Below are 18,841 nucleotides of genomic sequence, written 5' to 3' on the forward strand. Positions count from 1 at the left end.
TTTCTGTCTTTTGTTTTTGTCTCCTTTTTGTTTCCCTCTGTCTCCCTGTATTGGTTCCCATCCCCCTGCCATATTAGTTTAACTCCTCACCAACAGCACTAGCAAACACTCCCCCTAGGACATTGGTTCCATTCCTGCCCAAGTGCAGACCGTCCGGTTTGTACTGGTCCCACCTCCCCCAGAACCTGTTCCAATGCCCCACGAATTTGAATCCCTCCCTGCTGCACCACTGCTCAAGCCACGTATTCATCTGTGCTATCCTGCGATTCCTACTCTGACTAGCACGTGGCACTGGTAGCAATCCCGAGATTACTACTTTTGAGGTCCTACTTTTTAATTTAACTCCTAGCTCCTTAAATTTGTCTCGTAGGACCTTATCCCTTTTTTTACCTATGTCATTGGTACCAATGTGCACCACGACAACTGGCTGTTCTCCCTCCCTTTTCAGAATGTCCTGCACTCGTTCGGAGACATCCTTGACCCTTGCACCAGGGAGGCAACATACCATCCTGGATTCTCGATTGCGGCCGCAGAAACGCCTATCTATTCCCCACATATATAAACAACAGCTAAATGTACTATTCACACTTGTGCAAAACCTTCTATCCTCTATTAATACTGCACTTACCTATTCTACTTCTCCTACGTATAGTCTCCCCAGTGGCTGCAGTAGGGCTGATAGAAGGCTGCTGAGTGTCAGGGCCAGAGATGCAGATGGCCTTGTAGGACGCCCTCGGCCAGCTCTGGGCCTGGAAGGACCGGCTGTAGGCTGCACCACCTCAGGCCGGGTGGCGGCAGTCTGGGCTGCTGCGTGACAGGCAGCGACAAATGCAATGGCGGAGTGGCAGTGATGGGATCAGGAATTATGCCATCCTGAGAGAGGACAGCAGGTTCCTGCTCCACTGACCCTCTGTCATTCGCCCGGGGCAGCACCTCAGCATTCCTACTAATCTGTTGCAGCAACAATGGCAGCAGTCAGAGCTTGCGTGGCATCCAGCTGAGACTACATGAGAGCAAAATGAGTTTCCATGCCACCAACCATTGTCTGCATTACAGCACTAAGTCGTAATGTTGCTTCTGCCTGTGCTGCAATGGAAACTGCCACATCGCTCATGACACGCATCATGAGGTCTGGGTCCCCATGGTCTCTCTGGGAGTCCACCATCGTCTGCAGACTGGAAATGATGGGATCCATGGTGTGCGCAGAGCTCTGTGCAATGTTGGAGATGGACTCCTCTATACTCCTTACCATAGCGGAGAGACTCTCGGGCACCTTTGCCATTGCACCCATCATCTCGCAATGTATGGCCATCACTCTTCTTGTGAACGCCTCCCCATCGAGGTCCTCATCTGAGTCCTGTGCAGCAGAACTCGCGCATGAATTCTCCCTCCAGGAAGCTGACTCCCGAGCTACCATTTCCCCCAGGCCTTGCTGCAGCCTGCTCATCCCCAGTGCATTACTCAGTGCAGACCCCTCTACTAAGCTTGCCTCTAATGATTGTGTAGTGCCAGTCTCTGAGGTGATGCCTGGGGTGAGAGATACAGTAACACGATGCTTGGGTTCTCCTCCTCTTCTCCTTCCTCACTCTCATTGAGAGGCTCAGGGATAGGCTGCTCATCTGGTTGTTGGTTGTCTACAAGCATAAAGACACAAGACTAGCGTTAAGGTGAGAGCAGAGAGGCAGGAATGGAACAAGGAATGCAGGCAGTAATAGGAGCTGGAAAGTGATAAAAGCTTGTGGTGTGAGGGGGAAGTGGGATGAGAAAAGAAGAGAGGATGAAGATACCATTGTTGCCCCAACGGGCTCCTTATCACCGACGGTCACGTCACTGAAGGCCACAGCACCCACCACCTGCCGCCCAATGAGAGGCGGCACTCGCTCCTCCAGAGCTACTGGAGCTGAGGTTCACCCCAGCCTGTCCTCTGCTGCTCCCTCCTATTTTGTGCCATCTTGGCCTTCAAAAGAAATGCATGTGTGTGAGTCAGAGTCCAGCTAAGTGTCTGGGACATATGCCTGCCGTTGTTGAATAGCTGTGATTGCAGACAAGGTGTGAGATATGGATGTGAGTTTCAGTAGATGCAGATGTTTGGTGGGTGAGTGGTGGGGAGTGGTGCTTTGCTGGTATGTAGGACCTGTTGAAGCATGTACTCACCTTGACCACACCACTGAGGTCATTGAACTTTTTAACGACGCTGTGTCAGGCTGTGTTGCACCACACTAGCGGCCGAGACTTCCTGTGTCACTTCCCTCCACATTACCCTGAAGACCGGGGGAAATGGCCTCCTTTCACTGGCAGGAACAACACTTTCTTCCTTTGCTCCACTCAGACACCAATGCCTCCAATGCCACGTCTTTGAAACGAAGAGCTCGCTCCCTGGGATTGGGATCAGCCACTGCCATCAGGGGATTCACTTCCTCGCAGGTCGCCTTCACAGCCAGCAATGTTGAAAATGAGCAGCTACACAATGATACTATTATGTCTGTAATGCATTTATGAATGACTCCATGAGGCAATGTGTTGTACTCAAATTGTAGTGACCTTGGTCCTTTATTCATAACTCCAGAGTGAGGCACAAACATGGTGGGCAGTCTTTTATACTGGGCCCTGCACACCTATGCAGGTGACCCTCAGGTCACCCACCGCAGTGCCCTCTAGTGGACAGTCTCTGTCACAGGGGCAGGAAACCCCGGACTCCACCAGTTGCACCCTCTATTGGTGCCAGCATAGTATATACACAGTGTAACCTTATTGATAGTACATCAGGTGACAAGTCTCCATCTTATGCAACTATACAGTGACTACACAGAGAGTATATCTATAGTCTGCATATATAACATCACTCTCCCCCAAGTCCTTTGTTCCAATTACTTTTGCACTATGTGCTCTGGCTTAGCTCTCCCCAGACTTAAGTGCCAATAGCCCTTGCACCTTGGCTGCGCTTTGGCTTGGCTCTCTCCCTGTTAACCCCCAAGTCATTTTGCCACAACGTTTGGTAGTGGTTACCAGTTTGGATGGTTCGATGATGCAGTGGAGGTTCCAGTGGGTTCTGAGTGTGATCCATGTGTGTGTCCATGGCTACATACATCCATTTCCTCCCCCCCAGCGAGATCATGCAGCAGGACCGTTACATTAACATACAACATACAGGATCAGACACAGTGAAATTACAAAGAAAGGAAGTTACAGTTTGCATCGTAACACCTTGGTTCAGGACTTACATTCATTACATTTTACAGTTGGGCGCCAGGATTGGTAGATTGCATTCATGGTTCAGTCAAGGTCATTACTGAGATAGCAGTACAGGTATGCGAGGACGCAGGTTTCAGAGCAACCGGACGGGGTCCTAGTCGTCTGATGGTGGTGCTGCGCTCCCTGCTAGTGGGGTGGGCATGGTTCGCTCACCTAGCCAGAACTCAGGACCTTTGCCGTTGCCTAGTGGTGGGCAGAGCCACAGATGTGTGTGGCCTCCCTGTCCTCCTTTGAGGGCAGCAGAATCTTCTGCCTGCTCTCTCACGGTGTTGGGAACCTGGCTGTTCCAGGTCCCATTTGGGGAACTCGTTGGTCCTGAGCTTTCCCTCCCGGACATGGCCGAGGTAGCGACTAGGTCTGGGGGCTGCGCTGTCTCCACCCAGGCAGTGCAACGGCGGCCAACTGCACATATTGGCACCATTTTCATTTCCAGGTCCGTGGCGAAAAGTGCCATTGGGTGCCTGCAGCATGGGATAGATCTGGGGAAGGGTATCAGGATCAGTGCCTTCACCCTCCTGAAGTCGCTGACCTAAAACTTGTGGGGCACCTGGGGCAGGGCATCAGGACCTGTGCCTTTACCCTCCCGAATTCACTCGCTTGCTACTTTTGGGAACACTCTATTCCCGACATCTCGCAACAACATTTTGTTCTTTACATTAGGATTGGTACTAACATCCCGCAACAACATTTTGTTCACAATCTTAATCGGTTTGTTACATAGATTGCCATGCATGCAATGTCTCTTTAAGTTCAGTTGGTTGCAGGTTTCCTTTAAGGGAATCCTGCTGGCTTTACCCCAATCAAATCATTTGTTAGACACCACGTGTTGGTTCCTCAGCGTTGCACCTCGTCATATGGCCGTGGCCATCTTTTTTATCAGCCACGCTGTGCCTCGCTGCAGCAGGGACGCCATCTTGCCTCTGTCCTCAAAGTCGACTGCCTTGATCCTTCTCTCCAGCGATTCTGCCACAAAAGCTGGAAGAGTGCCTTTGAATTCGATCTTCCTCCCCAGGATTCCTGCCACTGGAGCCAGGAAGGTACTTTTAGGACGTTCTGGTCAGATCATTGCCAGGCATGGTTGGTCTGTGCCTCAGGTGCTGCGCTAGTCTGTTCTCTGGTGCCTGGCCCAAGCGAGGGTGAGGGTTTGCTCTGCCTCTGAGCATGGGGGACATTGATTGCTGGAGTGAAGAGGTCTTCCCATTTCTACTGGATCCTCCCCATCCACCTTCTTCCGAGTAGTGTTGGACCATCTCCTGAAACAATCCACAGAGATAACTTGTGCACCACACCATTATAGATTACTTTCATCCGCACTACCAAGGACCGGGATCAGCTCTCTGGTGTAATTGCTCAACTTTTCCTGTACTGGAACCAGCTCGGGTCGTTTTTTGTTCTATAGCCTCTCAAAGGCATCCTGGCTTATCACTGACTGGCTCACTCCCGTGTCCACTTCCATGAAGACTGGAACGCCGTTTATCTTGACTTCCATCTTCACTGGAGGACAATTGGTGGTGCAGGTATACACTCCATACACTTCTTCTTGGGGCTGAGCTGCCTCTCTGGCCAAATCTTCATACTCCCCACTGCATTCAAAGTCATCTACTGACTCCTCTGCTAGATTTGAGTCATATTTCTTTTGCACATATGCTGGAGGTGGCCCTTCGTGTTATAGGCTTTGCATACATACTCAGCAAACTGACACTGGTGAGCCCTATGGTTTCCTCTGCAATGCTAGCTTGGTGCTACTCGATTAGCACCTCTCAATGGATTCTGAGTTCTAGAAACCTGAGGTCTGTGCTCTCTGCCCTGGGCAGAGCCGCGTTCTACAGTCTTTCCTGTGAAAGGCACCATTCTGTGTACAGTACTTGCCACGTTTGAGTCCACAGGATGAATAATTTGCTTGATGCTGCAGGTCAACATCAAGAAAACATGACTGATGCTGATGGCCTTCTGCAGGTTGACTGTGGTGTCGGCAGATAAAAGCTTGTGAAGGAGACCCTTGTGGCCAATTCCCATAACAAAGTTGCCTCGCAATGCTTCATTGAGGTGCGTGCCAAAATCACATGGTGCCACAAGTCTCCTGAGGTTGGCAGCATATTTTGCAATCTCCTGGCCTTCAGTTTTGTGGTGAGTGTAGAATCTGTGCTTGGCCGTGAGGATGCTCTGTTTTCGTTTTAGTTGGTCGTGAATTAGTTCAGTCAGCTCATTGTATGTCTTATGCTTGGACTTTGTGGGTGCCAGCAAGTCCCTGACTAGACGGTAGACCTCAGGCCCACAACTGGTCAGCAGTATAGCCTTGCTCTTCTCCGCCAATGTGTCCGTTTCCCCTGCCAGGTCATTTGCCACGAAATATTGCTCGAGCGTTTCCGTGAAGGCATCCCAATTGTCACCCTCTGCGAAGTCCTTTAGTGTGCCAAAGGTAGCCATAATCACGTAAAATGCATATTCTCATCGCCAGTTGTTATGTCTGTAATGTACTTATGAATGACTCCGCAAGGCAAAGTCTTGTACTCAAACTGTAGTGACTTTGGTCCTTTTTTCTTAACTCTAGAGTGAGACACAAGCAAGGTGAGCAGCCTTTTATACTGGGCCCTGCACACCTATGCAGGTGACCCTCAGGTCTCCCACCGCAGTGCCCTCTGGTGGACAGCCTCTGCCACAGGGGCAGAAAACCCCAGTCTCCACCAGTTGCATCCTCTAGTGGTGCCAGCTTAGTATATACACAGTGCAAACCTTATTGGTCGTACATCAGGTAACAAGTCTCCATCTTATGCAACTATACAGTGACTACACAGAGAGTATATCTATAGTCTGCATATATAACATCTACAACCTCCCCTTTAAGAGCTGGAATGAGCCACCTGAAGCACTCTGGTGACAGTGCCCCACTGAGGTCATTAGCACTTGATTTACCACCACCCGACTTCCCCTTCATTCCTGGGGTGGTAAAGCCCAATTGAGAAGAAGTCCAGAATCCTTAGCGCCTGGCCCTAAATTTTCAAAATCTAAAACATTAGCATGGGCTACTACTGAATTTCTCCCTCATTGACTTATTTTGCACTGGAGCTGCACCATCCATTTTCTTTTATTATCCAGCGCTATGTTTATTAAAGTATTTCAATTTATATTCAAAACAGCATCAAATCACATATTCATTACTTGTCAAAGTACAAACGCAATCTAAAAATGCATCCTTAGATCACATTGCAGCTGGTCCTCTCTGCAGTGCTGTCTTTTGAACTAGACAGTACTAGAATACACAGTACAAAAATAATGAGCCTTCCAGCAAAAGGAATTAATATTGCGTTGAGCTTGATAAATATCTGGTTGTAAGGCTAGGGTCTAACGCTGGGTGCAGTTCAATGGCTTCTGAGCTGCTGGATGCTTGAAAAGCAGGGAAATATTCTGTTCAGAGTGGACTTCTGTAGGCTTAAGAAAGAAAAGTAAGAACTTGCATTTATACACAGCAGCATCTTTCATGAACTCAGGACGTCCCAAAGCACTTCACAGGCAATAAGGTACTTTTGAAGTGTAGTCACTATTACAATATAGGTAACATGGCTGCCAAGTTGTGCACAGCAAGCACCCACAAACAGCAATGAGATAATGACCAGATAATGACCAGGTATATAAAAAGGAAGTGAGTAGCTAAAGTAAACTTTGGTCCCTTAGAGGATGAGACTGGAGAATTAAAAATGGGAAACAGGGAAATGGCAGAGACTTTGAACAAATATTTTGTATAGGTCTTCACGGTAGAAGACACTAAAAACATACCAATAATTGATAATCAAGAAGCTATTGGAAGGAGGAACTTAAAACAATCACTATCACTAGAGATAAAGTACTAGGCAAACTAATGGGACTAAAGGTGGACAAGTCCCCTGGACCTGATGGCCTGCATCCTAGGGTCTTAAAAGAAGTGACTGCAGAGATAGTGGATGTATTGGTTGTAATCTACCAAAATTCAGAAGAGGTCCCAGTGGACTGGAAAACCACAAATGGAACACTCCTGTTTAAGAAAGGAGGCAGGCAGAAAGCAGGAAACTATAGACCAGTTAGCCTAACATCTGTCATTGGGAAAATGCTGGAGTCCATCATTAAGGAAGTTATAGCAGGACATTTAGAAAATCATAATGCAGTCAAGCAGAGTCAGCATGATTTTATGAAAGGGAAATTATGTTTGACAAATTTGCTGGAGTTCTTTGAGGATGTAATGAGCAGAGTGAATAAAGGGGAACCAGTAGATGTCGTATATTTGGATTAACAGAAGGCAGTCGATAAGGTGCCACATAAAAGGTTACTGCACAATTTAAGAGTTCACGGGGTTGGGGGTAATATATTAGCATGCATAGAGGATTGGCTAACTAACAGAAAACAGAGAGTCAGAATAAATGGGTAATTTTCAGGTTGGCAAACTGTAACTAGTACCACAGGGATCAGTGCTGGGATCTCAACTATTTACTATTTATATTAATGATTTGGATGAAGAGACCGAGTGTAATGTAGCCAAATTTGCTGATGATACAAAGATAGATGGGAAAGCAAGTTGTGAGGAGGATGCAAATAATCTACAAAGGGATATAGATAGGCTCAGGGAGTAGGCAAAAATTTGGCAGATGGACTATAATGTGGGAAAATGTGAGGTTATCCTAGGAAAAATAAAAAAGAAAATTATTATTTAAATGGGGAGTGATTACATAATGCTTTAGTACAGAGGGATCTGGGTGTTCTTGTACATGAAATGCAAAAGATTAGCACTCAAGTACAAGTAATCAGGAAGGATAATGGAATGTTGGCCTTTATTGCAAGGGGGATGGAGTATAAAAGTAGGGAATTCCTGCTCCAACTGTAATTATCATAGACAGCCCTCGGAATCGAGGAAGACTTACTTCCACTCTTAACATGAGTTCTTAGGTGGCTATACAGTCCAATACAAGAACCACAGTCTCTGTCACAGGTGGGACAAATAGTTGTTGAGGGAAGGGGAGGGTGGGACAGGTTTGCTGCATGCTGTTTCCGCTGACTGCGCTTGATTTCTGCATGCTCTCGACGACGAGACTCGAGGAGCTCAGCGCCCTCCCAGATGCACTTCCTCCATTTAGGTCTTTGGCTAGGAACTCCCAGGTGTCAGTGGGGTTGTTGCACTTTATCAGGGAGGCTTTGAGGGTGTCCTTGTAACGTTTCCGCTGCCCACCTTGGGCTCGTTTGCCGTGTAGGAGTTCCGAGTAGAGCGCTTGCTTTGGGAGTCTCGTGTCTGGCATGCGAACTATGTGGCCTGCTCAGCAGAGCTGATCAGGTGTGGTCAGTACTTCAATGCTGGGGATGTTGGCCTGGATGAGGACGCTAACGTTGGTGCGCCTGTCCTCCCAGGGGATTTGTAGGATCTTGCGGAGACATCGTTGGTGGTATTTCTCCAGCGACTTGCGGTGTCTGCTGTACATGGTCCATGTTTCTGAACCATACAGGAGGGCTGGTATTACTACAGCCTTGTAGACCATGAGCTTGGTGACAGTTTTGAGGGCCTGGTCTTCAAACATTCTTTTCCTCAGGCAGCCAAAGGCTGCACTGGCGCACTGGAGGCAGTGTTAGATCTCGTCATCAATGCCTGCTTTTGTTTCCCGAGATAAGGGAAGTGGTCTACGTTTTCTAGGGGCAGTACTATGCAACGAGGACAGGCTGGTGGAGGACCTTTGTCTTACTGATGATTAGCATGAGGCTCCAACTGTACAGGGTATTGGTAAGACCACACCTGGAGTACTGCACACAGTTTTGGCCTCCTTATTTAACAAAGGATATACTTGAATTGGAGGCAGTTCAGAGAAGGTTCATGAGGTTGATTCAGGTTGAGCCTATACTCATTGGAGTTTCGCAGAATGAGAGGTGATCTTATTGAAACATATAAGGTTCTGAGGGGGCTTGACAGAGTAGATGCAGAGAGGATGTTTCCCTTCGTGGGGGAATCTAGAACTAGGGGGCATGGTTTCAGAATAAGTATTCGCCCATTTAAAACAGAAATGAGGAGGAATTTCTTCTCTCAGAGGGCCGTGATTCTTTGGAATTCTCTACCCTAGAGAGTTGTGGAGGCTGGGTCATTGAATATATTTAAGAGGGAGATACGCAGATTTTTGAATGATAAGGAAGTCAAGAGTTATGAGGAGCGGGCAGGGAAGTCCAATTGAGGCCAGGATCAGATCAGCCATGATCTTATTGAATGTCAGAGCAGGCTCAAGGGGCCAAATGGCCTACTCCTGCTCCTATTTCTTATGCATAATCTGTTTTAGTGATGTTGGGTAAGGGATCAATATTGACCAGGACACTGGGGAGAACTACTCTTCGAAATAGAGTGTCATGGAATATTTTATGCCCACCTGAAAGGGCATGCAAACGCCTCGGTTTAATGTCTCATCTGAAAGACGGGACTTCCGACAGTGCAGCACTCCCTCAGCACTGTACTAGAGTGTCAGCCTCGATTTTTTGCTCAAATCCCTGGAATGGGACTTGAACCCACAACCTTCTGACTCAGAGGCGAACGTGCTACCCACAGAGCCACGGCTGTGCTTTGAAATATAAAAATAATCTTGATATTCTGCATTGATGCAACCCAAGATACTGAACACTAATGTGCTGGAACTGTGGCTGCACAGTATGTCCAGACCTCTGCACTGTGGCTTAAAGAAAATATCTAAGCCTGTGCTGTCCACCACTTTTTATTCATTCACAGGATGTGGACGTCGCTGGCAAGGCCGGCATTTATTGCCCATTCCAAATTGCCCTTGAGAAGGTGGTGGTGAGCCGCCTTCTTGAACACAGTTGAGTGGCTTGCTATGCTTTTGCTGTGGCTCCGGAGTCACATGGAGGCCAGACCGGGTAAGGAGAACACCAGATGGATGTTTGGAACAATCCAGTAGTTTCATGGTCACCGTTTCTGATACCAGGGGGCCAAAATTGCCCCCCGCCGGAAACGCGGCACACCTACCATATTTGAGCTGATTTAACCGCCATGGTGGATGTGGTGGCCTCTTGCGCGAAATTTCGCTCTTTGGCATTTTTTTTAGAGTAGACCAGAAGTCGGTCTTAATGGGGGCGGAAGTGAGGTGAAGAGTGGAAGTTCGGGCACTAGAGTGGCGTAAATGAGGGGTGGGTGGACTGCCCGGTGCTGTCACTCATCAGTGTGGCGCTGATGACGTCATCATGCGTGTGCGTCACCGCGTCTCTCCCCTTCACTTAAAGGGGAGGGCCGCTGTGAACTCTGCCTTTTCGGCTAGGCCTGCAGCCGGGCACCCAAGAGTGGGTGCAGGCTGCCTGTTGGCGACCTGGCCAAACCTGGGGGCATAATTGTCAGCCCGAACTGACAGTCGGCCGACAAAAAAAAAAATAAGGTGGCAGCCGCGGCAGGATGCCCTCCCCTTTAATGGCGACTGCAGCGCCATTTTACACACACTGCAAACACAGTGCACCAACAGAAAAAGTTGTTGGTGGCACTGAGCGGCAGCAGCAAGATTTTCTCTGTGGAATTTTGACGCACTTTGGACGGATCGGCAGCAGCGCAGCAAGTCACTTCCGGCATACCACAGGAGGGCAATTTTCGAAATCACCGGCCATTACACTGCATGGTCGCCGGTAACAGGCCTTAAGCGAAGGGGCAATTGTCACCCCTAGCTTTATATTTCCAGATTTATTTAAATTCCACAGCTGTCGTGGTGGGATTTGAACTCACGTTTCCTGCTCATTACTCGTCCAGTAATATTACCACTGTGCTATTGTACCCCCATTTTTCACATGGCAGCGAGGAGCTGTCTTGGCTCATTCATTTCAACCGTTCTCTGAACCTGTGCCATTCCATCTGACTGATCCTTTCACTTATCAAAGTCAGGCCCTGATAGCTGTCGATAGCTGTAGCTCGTGGTATCAACGCTCACAGGATCCTCGAAAAGAGAGGCTGTTGCAACATCTTCATTATAACAGGCTGCATCAGGCTATCTGTTTGGTGGTAGGTCAGTTAACTTGTGATACTCTCAACCTCATGGGCCAGAAATGGAGTGCTTCTCTTGATGCCAGGACACAGCACCCCTCGACATTATTAGAGTTTGACAAACCAAACTCATTGAGAAGGTCGATGCTTGTGGCATATCTGGTGAGTTGCTGACCAGATGTATAACTCCTGAGAAGATGCAAACACTGAGCCGTGCCCAGTGCCATCTAAACCGGGATCGCTCTTTGAAGCAGTATTGGGCCACTCGTGTTTGTCAATCACCAGTCGGATGAACTGTCGCTTTGCCGATGTTGCAACATTCTGCGGAGTGGTTGATACTGAAAAACAAACAAGCAGGCAGATATCGACAGAACGTGACCATGGTAGACAAACCCTATATTTTCTTGAGCATTGAGAAGGCCAAGACATTGGGGGTAATGTTAACCCTTACTGGCCGACTGGGATCGAGCAGCGCATCGGTTTTGCACACCTCCCGATATTACTCTCTGTTGTGTATGTATAACATAAGTATACTCCCTGTACACTCAATGTACAGTTACATAAGACTACTGGATGTACCTTCACACTGTATATAATATGCTTGTACCACCAGAGGGTGCAGCTGGTGGAGACCTCGGGGTCACCTGTACACGACAGGTAACCAGGTATAAAAGGGAGCTCACCATGCTGTACCCTCACTCAGGAGCTGCAATAAATGGACTAAGGTCACCACAGTTCAAGTATAATACCTTGCCTCGTGGAGTCATTACGAGAGTGCTTACAGACACAACTGGTGACGAGATTACGAATTTCCACACGAAAATGGCTAGCCTTGGCACGTTTCAGCAATTCGCCAATGGGGAAGATTGGGAGGCCTTTGTGGAAAGGCTCGAACACTTCTTTATTGCGAACGACCTGGCGGGAGACACACCGACCTCGCTGGCTGATAAGCGCAGAGCTATCCTGTTCAGCAGTTGTGGGCCCACCGTCAATGGCCTCTTCAGGGATTTGCTAGCCCCAGAGAAGACAATGACCAAAACATATGTGGAGCTCGTTATGATGATACAGTAACAACTCAAACCTAAAGAGAGCATCTTCACAGCCAGACAACGGTTCTACACCCACCAGCGGCCCGAAGGCCAAGAAATCACTGCAGACCTCAGACGATTGGCTGCACTGTGTGATTTTGGCGACCACCTCACCGAAGCACTGAGGGACATCTTCGTTATTGGAATCGGCCACGAGGGCCTTCGCCACAAGCTGTTCTCTGCGGATACCACGGTTACCCTGCAGAAAGCAATTAAAGTGAGCCAGGCATTCATGATCTCGGCCTGCGATTCCGAGCGAATGTCTCACCCCCCAGGACTCTAACACGGTAAGTACTGTGAATGGACTGGCGCCTTTTAGAGGCAGGGCTGCTGTCAGCAGTCTCTCTCAGGTAAGAGAGAACAGAACCCCGACTCCCGCAACCCTGAGTCCGCCACATGGGGCCAACCGGCTAACCCCATGCTGGCGCTGTGGAGGAAATCACAGGGCCCACCAGTGCCGCTATAAAGACCAGCAGGAAGAGTAGTGCAAGAAAGATAGTGCAGGGGTCCCCTGTGGTCATCCCCCTGCAAAACAGATACACTGCTTTGAGTACTGTTGGGGGGGATGACTCATCAGGGGAGGGCAGCAGCAGCCAAGTTCATGGCACTGTGGCTGGCTCTGCTGCACAGAAGGGCAGGAAAAAGATTGGGAGCGCGATAGTGATAGGGGATTCGATGGTGAGGGGAATAGATAGGCGTTTCTGCGGCCGCAACCGAGACTCCAGGATGGTATGTTGCCTCCCTGGTGCAAGGGTCAAGGATGTCTCGGAGCGGGTGCAGGACATTCTGAAATGGGAGGGAGAACAGCCAGTTGTCGTGGTGCACATTGGTACCAACGACATAGGTAAAAAAAGGGATGAGGTCCTACGAAAATAATTTAAGGAGCTAGGAGCTAAATTAAAAAGTAGGACCTCAAAAGTAGTAATCTCGGGATTGCTACCAGTGCCATGTGCTAGTCAGAGTAGGAATCGCAGGATAGCGCAGATGAATACGTGGCTTGAGCAGTGGTGCAGCAGGGAGGGATTCAAATTTCTGGGGCATTGGAACCGGTTCTGGGGGAGGTGGGACCAGTTCAAACCGGACGGTCTGCACCTGGCCAGGACCGGAACCAATGTCCTAGGGGGAGTGTTTGCTAGTGCTGTTGGGGAGGAGTTAAACTAATATTGCAGGGGGATGGGAACCTATGCAGGGAGACAGAGGGAGACAAAAATGAGGCAAAAGCAAAAGACAGAAAGGAGATGAGGAAAAGTGGAGGGCAGAGAAACCCAAGGCAAAGAACAAAAAGGGCCACTGTACAGCAAAATTCTAAAAGGACAAAGGGTGTTAAAAAAGCAAGCCTGAAGGCTTTGTGTCTTAATGCAAGGAGTATCCGCAATAAGGTGGATGAATTAACTGTGCAAATAGATGTTAACAAATATGATGTGATTGGGATTACGGAGACGTGGCTCCAGGATGATCAGGGCTGGGAACTCAACATCCAGGGGTATTCAACATTCAGGAAGGATAGAATAAAAGGAAAAGGAGATGGGGTAGCATTGCTGGTTAAAGAGGAGATTAATGCAATAGTTAGGAAAGACATTAGCTTGGATGATGTGGAATCTATATGGGTAGAGCTGCAGAACACTAAAGCGCAAAAAACGTTAGTGGGAGTTGTGTACAGACCTCCAAACAGTAGTAGTGATGTTGGGGAGGGCATCAAACAGGAAATTAGGAGTGCATGCAATAAAGGTGCAGCAGTTATAATGGGTGACTTTAATATGCACATAGATTGGGCTAGCCAAACTGGAAGCAATACGGTGGAGGAGGATTTCCTGGAGTGCATAAGGGATGGTTTTCTAGACCAATATGTTGAGGAACCAACTAGGGGGGAGGCCATCTTTGACTGGGTGTTGTGTAATGAGAGAGGATTAATTAACAATCTCATTGTGCGAGGCCCCTTGGGGAAGAGTGACCATAATATGGTGGAATTCTGCATTAGGATGGAGAATGAAACAGTTAATTCAGAGACTATGGTCCAGAACTTAAAGAAGGGTAACTTTGAAGGTATGAGGCGTGAATTGGCTAAGATAGATTGGCGAATGATACTTAAGGGGTTGACTGTGGATGGGCAATGGCAGACATTTAGAGAGCACATGGATGAATTACAACAATTGTACATTCCTGTCTGTCGTAAAAATAAAAAAGGGAAGTTGGCTCAACCGTGGCTATCTAGGGAAATCAGGGATAGTATTAAAGCCAAGGAAGTGGCATACAAATTGGCCAGAAATAGCAGCGAACCTGGGGACTGGGAGAAATTTAGAACTCAGCAGAGGAGGACAAAGGGTTTGATTAGGGCAGGGGAAATGGAGTACGAGAAGAAGCTTGCAGGGAACATTAAGGCGGATTGCAAAAGTTTCTATAGGTATATAAAGAGAAAAAGGTTAGTAAAGACAAACGTAGGTCCCCTGCAGTCAGAATCAGGGGAAGTCATAACGGGGAACAAAGAAATGGCAGACCAATTGAACAAGTACTTTGGTTCAGTATTCACTAAGGAGGACACAAACAACCTTCCGGATATAAAAGGGGTCAGAGGGTCTAGTAAGGAGGAGGAACTGAGGGAAATCTTTATTAGTCGGGAAATTGTGTTGGGGAAATTGATGGGATTGAAGGCCGATAAATCCCCAGGGCCTGATGGACTGCATCCCAGAGTACTTAAGGAGGTGGCCTTGGAAATAGTGGATGCATTGACAGTCATTTTCCAACATTCCATTGACTCTGGATCAGTTCCTATCGAGTGGAGGGTAGCCAATGTAACCCCACTTTTTAAAAAAAGAGGGAGAGAGAAAGCAGGGAATTATAGACCAGTCAGCCTGACCTCAGTAGTGGATAAAATGATGGAATCAATTATTAAGGATGTCATAGCAGCGCATTTGGAAAATGGTGACATGATAGGTCCAAGTCAGCATGGATTTGTGAAAGGGAGATCATGCTTGACAAATCTTCTGGAATTTTTTGAGGATGTTTCCAGTAAACTGGACAAAGGAGAACCAGTTGATGTGGTATATTTCGACTTTCAGAAGGCTTTCAACAAGGTCCCACACAGGAGATTAATGTGCAAAGTTAAAGCACATGGGATTGGGGATAGTGTGCTGACGTGGATTGAGAACTGGTTGTCAGACAGGAAGCAAAGAGTAAGAGTAAATGGGTACTTTTCAGAATGGCAGGCAGTGACTAGTGGGGTACTGCAAGGTTCTGTGCTGGGGCCCCAGCTGTTTACACTGTACATTAATGATTTAGACGAGGGGATTAAATGTAGTATCTCCAAATTTGCGGATGACACTAAGTTGGGTGGCAGTGTGAGCTGCGAGGAGGATGCTATGAGGCTGCAGAGTGACTTGGATAGGTTAGGTGAGTGGGCAAATGCGTGGCAGATGAAGTATAATGTGGATAAATGTGAGGTTATCCACTTTGGTGGTAAAAACAGAGAGATGGTGACAGATTAGGAAGGGGGAAGGTGCAGCGAGACCTGGGTGTCATGGTACATCAGTCATTGAAGGTTGGCATGCAGGTACAGCAGGCGGTTAAGAAAGCAAATGGCATGTTGGCCTTCATAGCGAGGGGATTTGAGTACAGGGGCAGGGAGGTGTTGCTACAGTTGTTTTGGGCCTTGGTGAGGCCACACCTGGAGTATTGTGTACAGTTTTGGTCTCCTAACTTGAGGAAGGACGTTCTTGCTATTGAGGGAGTGCAGCGAAGATTCACCAGACTGATTCCCGGGATGGTGGGACTGACCTATCAAGAAAGATTGGATCAACTGGGCTTGTATTCACTGGAGTTCAGAAGAGTGAGAGGGGACCTCATAGAAACGTTTAAAATTCTGACGGGTTTCGACAGGTTGGATGCAGGAAGAATGTTCCCAATGTTGGGGAAGTCCAGAACCAGGGGTCACAGTCTAAGGATAAGGGGGAAGCCATTTAGGACCGAGATGAGGAGAAACTTCTTCACCCAGAGAGTGGTGAACCTGTGGAATTCTCTACCACAGAAAGTAGTTGAGGCCAATTCACTAAATATATTCAAAAGGGAGTTAGATGAAGTCCTTACTACTCGGGGGATCAAGGGGTATGGCGAGAAAGCAGGAAGGGGGTACTGAAGTTTCATATTCAGCCATGAACTCATTGAATGGCGGTGCAGGCTAGAAGGGCTGAATGGCCTGCTCCTGCACCTATTTTCTATGTTTCTATGTTTCTATACATGCAAAGGCTGTAACACGAAGGGCCACCTCCAGAGAATGTGCAAGAGAAATTGCACTCACCGAATCGATGAAAAGTTGGCCAATCATCCGGACTCTAGCGACGATGAAGAGAGAGTCCATGAGGCAGCTCAGCCCCACGATGAGGTGTACGGAGTGTTTACCTGCACCACCGAGAAATGGAAGTCGAAATCAATGGTGTTCCAGTCACGATGGAGGTGGACACAGGGACATGTCGGAGACAGGGACAGCGTCAGTGGCTCGACGGCAGTCGAAGACACAGCAAGTAGCCTTCAAACTGCGAGGGAGGCTGAGGCTATTCGGCCAGGGACAGGGAGAGGCAGCCAGCTAGCCAGTTTGAAACTTAAATTTGTAATTGCAGAATGGGTGCTGCATTGTCAACACCATGGATTATGCAATGGTTCTCCAGCAATTCACTGCATAGGAGAGAATTGATTAGAGCTCACCGCACCAGGAACATCATAGTCCGTAAGCTGATGGGCAAGAGACCTTACCCACGTCGACAATATCGAGCCAGGCGCTCGTACCTGGACATGAGCGAGGCTGATTGTGTCAAAAGGCTGCGTTTCCACAGAGAAGTTATCGTTGAGATCTGTGATCTGCTGAGAGCAGATTTGCAGCCCAGAAGCAGAATGACAACTGCCTTGTCTGTTGAAGTGAAGGTAACAGCTGCACTTGCCTTCTATGCCTCGGGATCATTTCAGGCTACAACTGGAGATGTGTGCACCATCTCTCAACGTGCAATACATGCCTGCGTTTACCAGGTCACGGCTGCACTGTATGCGTGGAGGAATAACTTCATCAATTTCCCAATGACCGCACAAGCGATCCATGAGAGGCCTGTGGGCTTCTTCAAGATTGCTGGCTTCCAAAAGGTACAGGGCTGCATTGATTGTACTCACATAGCCTTGCAAGCACCTGTGGAGGATTCCGAGCAGTACCGAAATAGGAAAGGTTTCCACTCTATCAATGTGCAGCTCGTGTGTGACGACAAGCAGCGCATCATGTCAGTCGATGCGAGATACCCTGGCAGCACCCGTGATGCGTTCATCCTACGCGACAGCGTTAAATCTGCCATGTTTGAGCAGCAGCCAGAAGGGCAGAGCTGGCTACTGGGAGACAAAGGGTACGGCCTGACACCTGGCTAATGACGCCCCTACGCGTGACACGGACAGAAGCTGACCGTCAATGCAACATGGCGCACATTGTGACGCGCAGCATCATTGAGAGGACCATTGGCATATTGAAACAGCGATTCCGATGCCTGGACCATTCTGGAGGCCACTTGCAATACTTTCCTCAGATTGTCGGTCAGTTCACTGTTGTGTGCTCCATAACTTAGCCATCATGAGACAGCAGGAGCTGGTAGTGGAACCAGAAGACCCACGTGAGGGTCCAGTGCATGATGACAGTATTTTGGAAGAGCAGGATGAGGATGATGACGATGATCAGGAAAGCATGCAAGTACCTGATGCCGAAGCACGAGGTCGGAGGAGGGCCGTCCATCGTGCTCCTTTAACGATTGCTCGAGCCCTGCGCCAGCAGCTCATCCGTGAACGCTTCAATTACTGATGCCTGAGTGCTCTGCGACCACTGTTGTGCATGGACATGTTTATTCTTTGGAGTTGTTCCTACGTTGTGTTGTGTTAATGGAACATGAAACAGTTTTAATGAAAAAATATTTTATTGAAAAGTTAACGTCACTGTAATAAAATATTTGTTGTATCAAACTTTACTTTGTAATATGACTCTTGAAGATCACTTAAAAACTTTAAGATCTCTCATAAACTTGTAAAGTTACAAAACAATTTCAAGGTGAAAAATCTTTCACTCTTAAGATCACTTAAACTTCAAGATCACTTTTTAGGTGCAAAATTAAATACGTTACAGAATATGAGAGCATTTACACGATAAGATCACTTAAAAACCCTAAGATCACTTTTTAGTTGTAAAGTTACAAAACTTAAAAAAACAATTTCAATTTGAAAAACGCAACTACAGCTACAGCAAGAACAAGAACAAAAGCAGCAAAGAAAGGCTGCAACCATCTCTCATCCACATCTCAGTGAATGTTCACTTCTTCATGGGGGTGTCATTTGATTGGCGCCCTTATTGCAGCAGCTATCTCCATGAGGGCCTGTGAGGTCGCTTGCATGCCCTCCCTGATGGCCTGTGCCGTCAATTGCACTCCCTCGGACATTCCCTCCCTAAGTTCCCGTGTCATTACTGCTATTTTTCCCGTCAGGACCGTCACCTCTTCGCCCACTGCACTGACGCTAC

Source organism: Pristiophorus japonicus, chromosome 16 (genome assembly GCF_044704955.1).
Source record: "Pristiophorus japonicus isolate sPriJap1 chromosome 16, sPriJap1.hap1, whole genome shotgun sequence".
Lineage (NCBI taxonomy): Eukaryota > Metazoa > Chordata > Chondrichthyes > Pristiophoridae > Pristiophorus > Pristiophorus japonicus.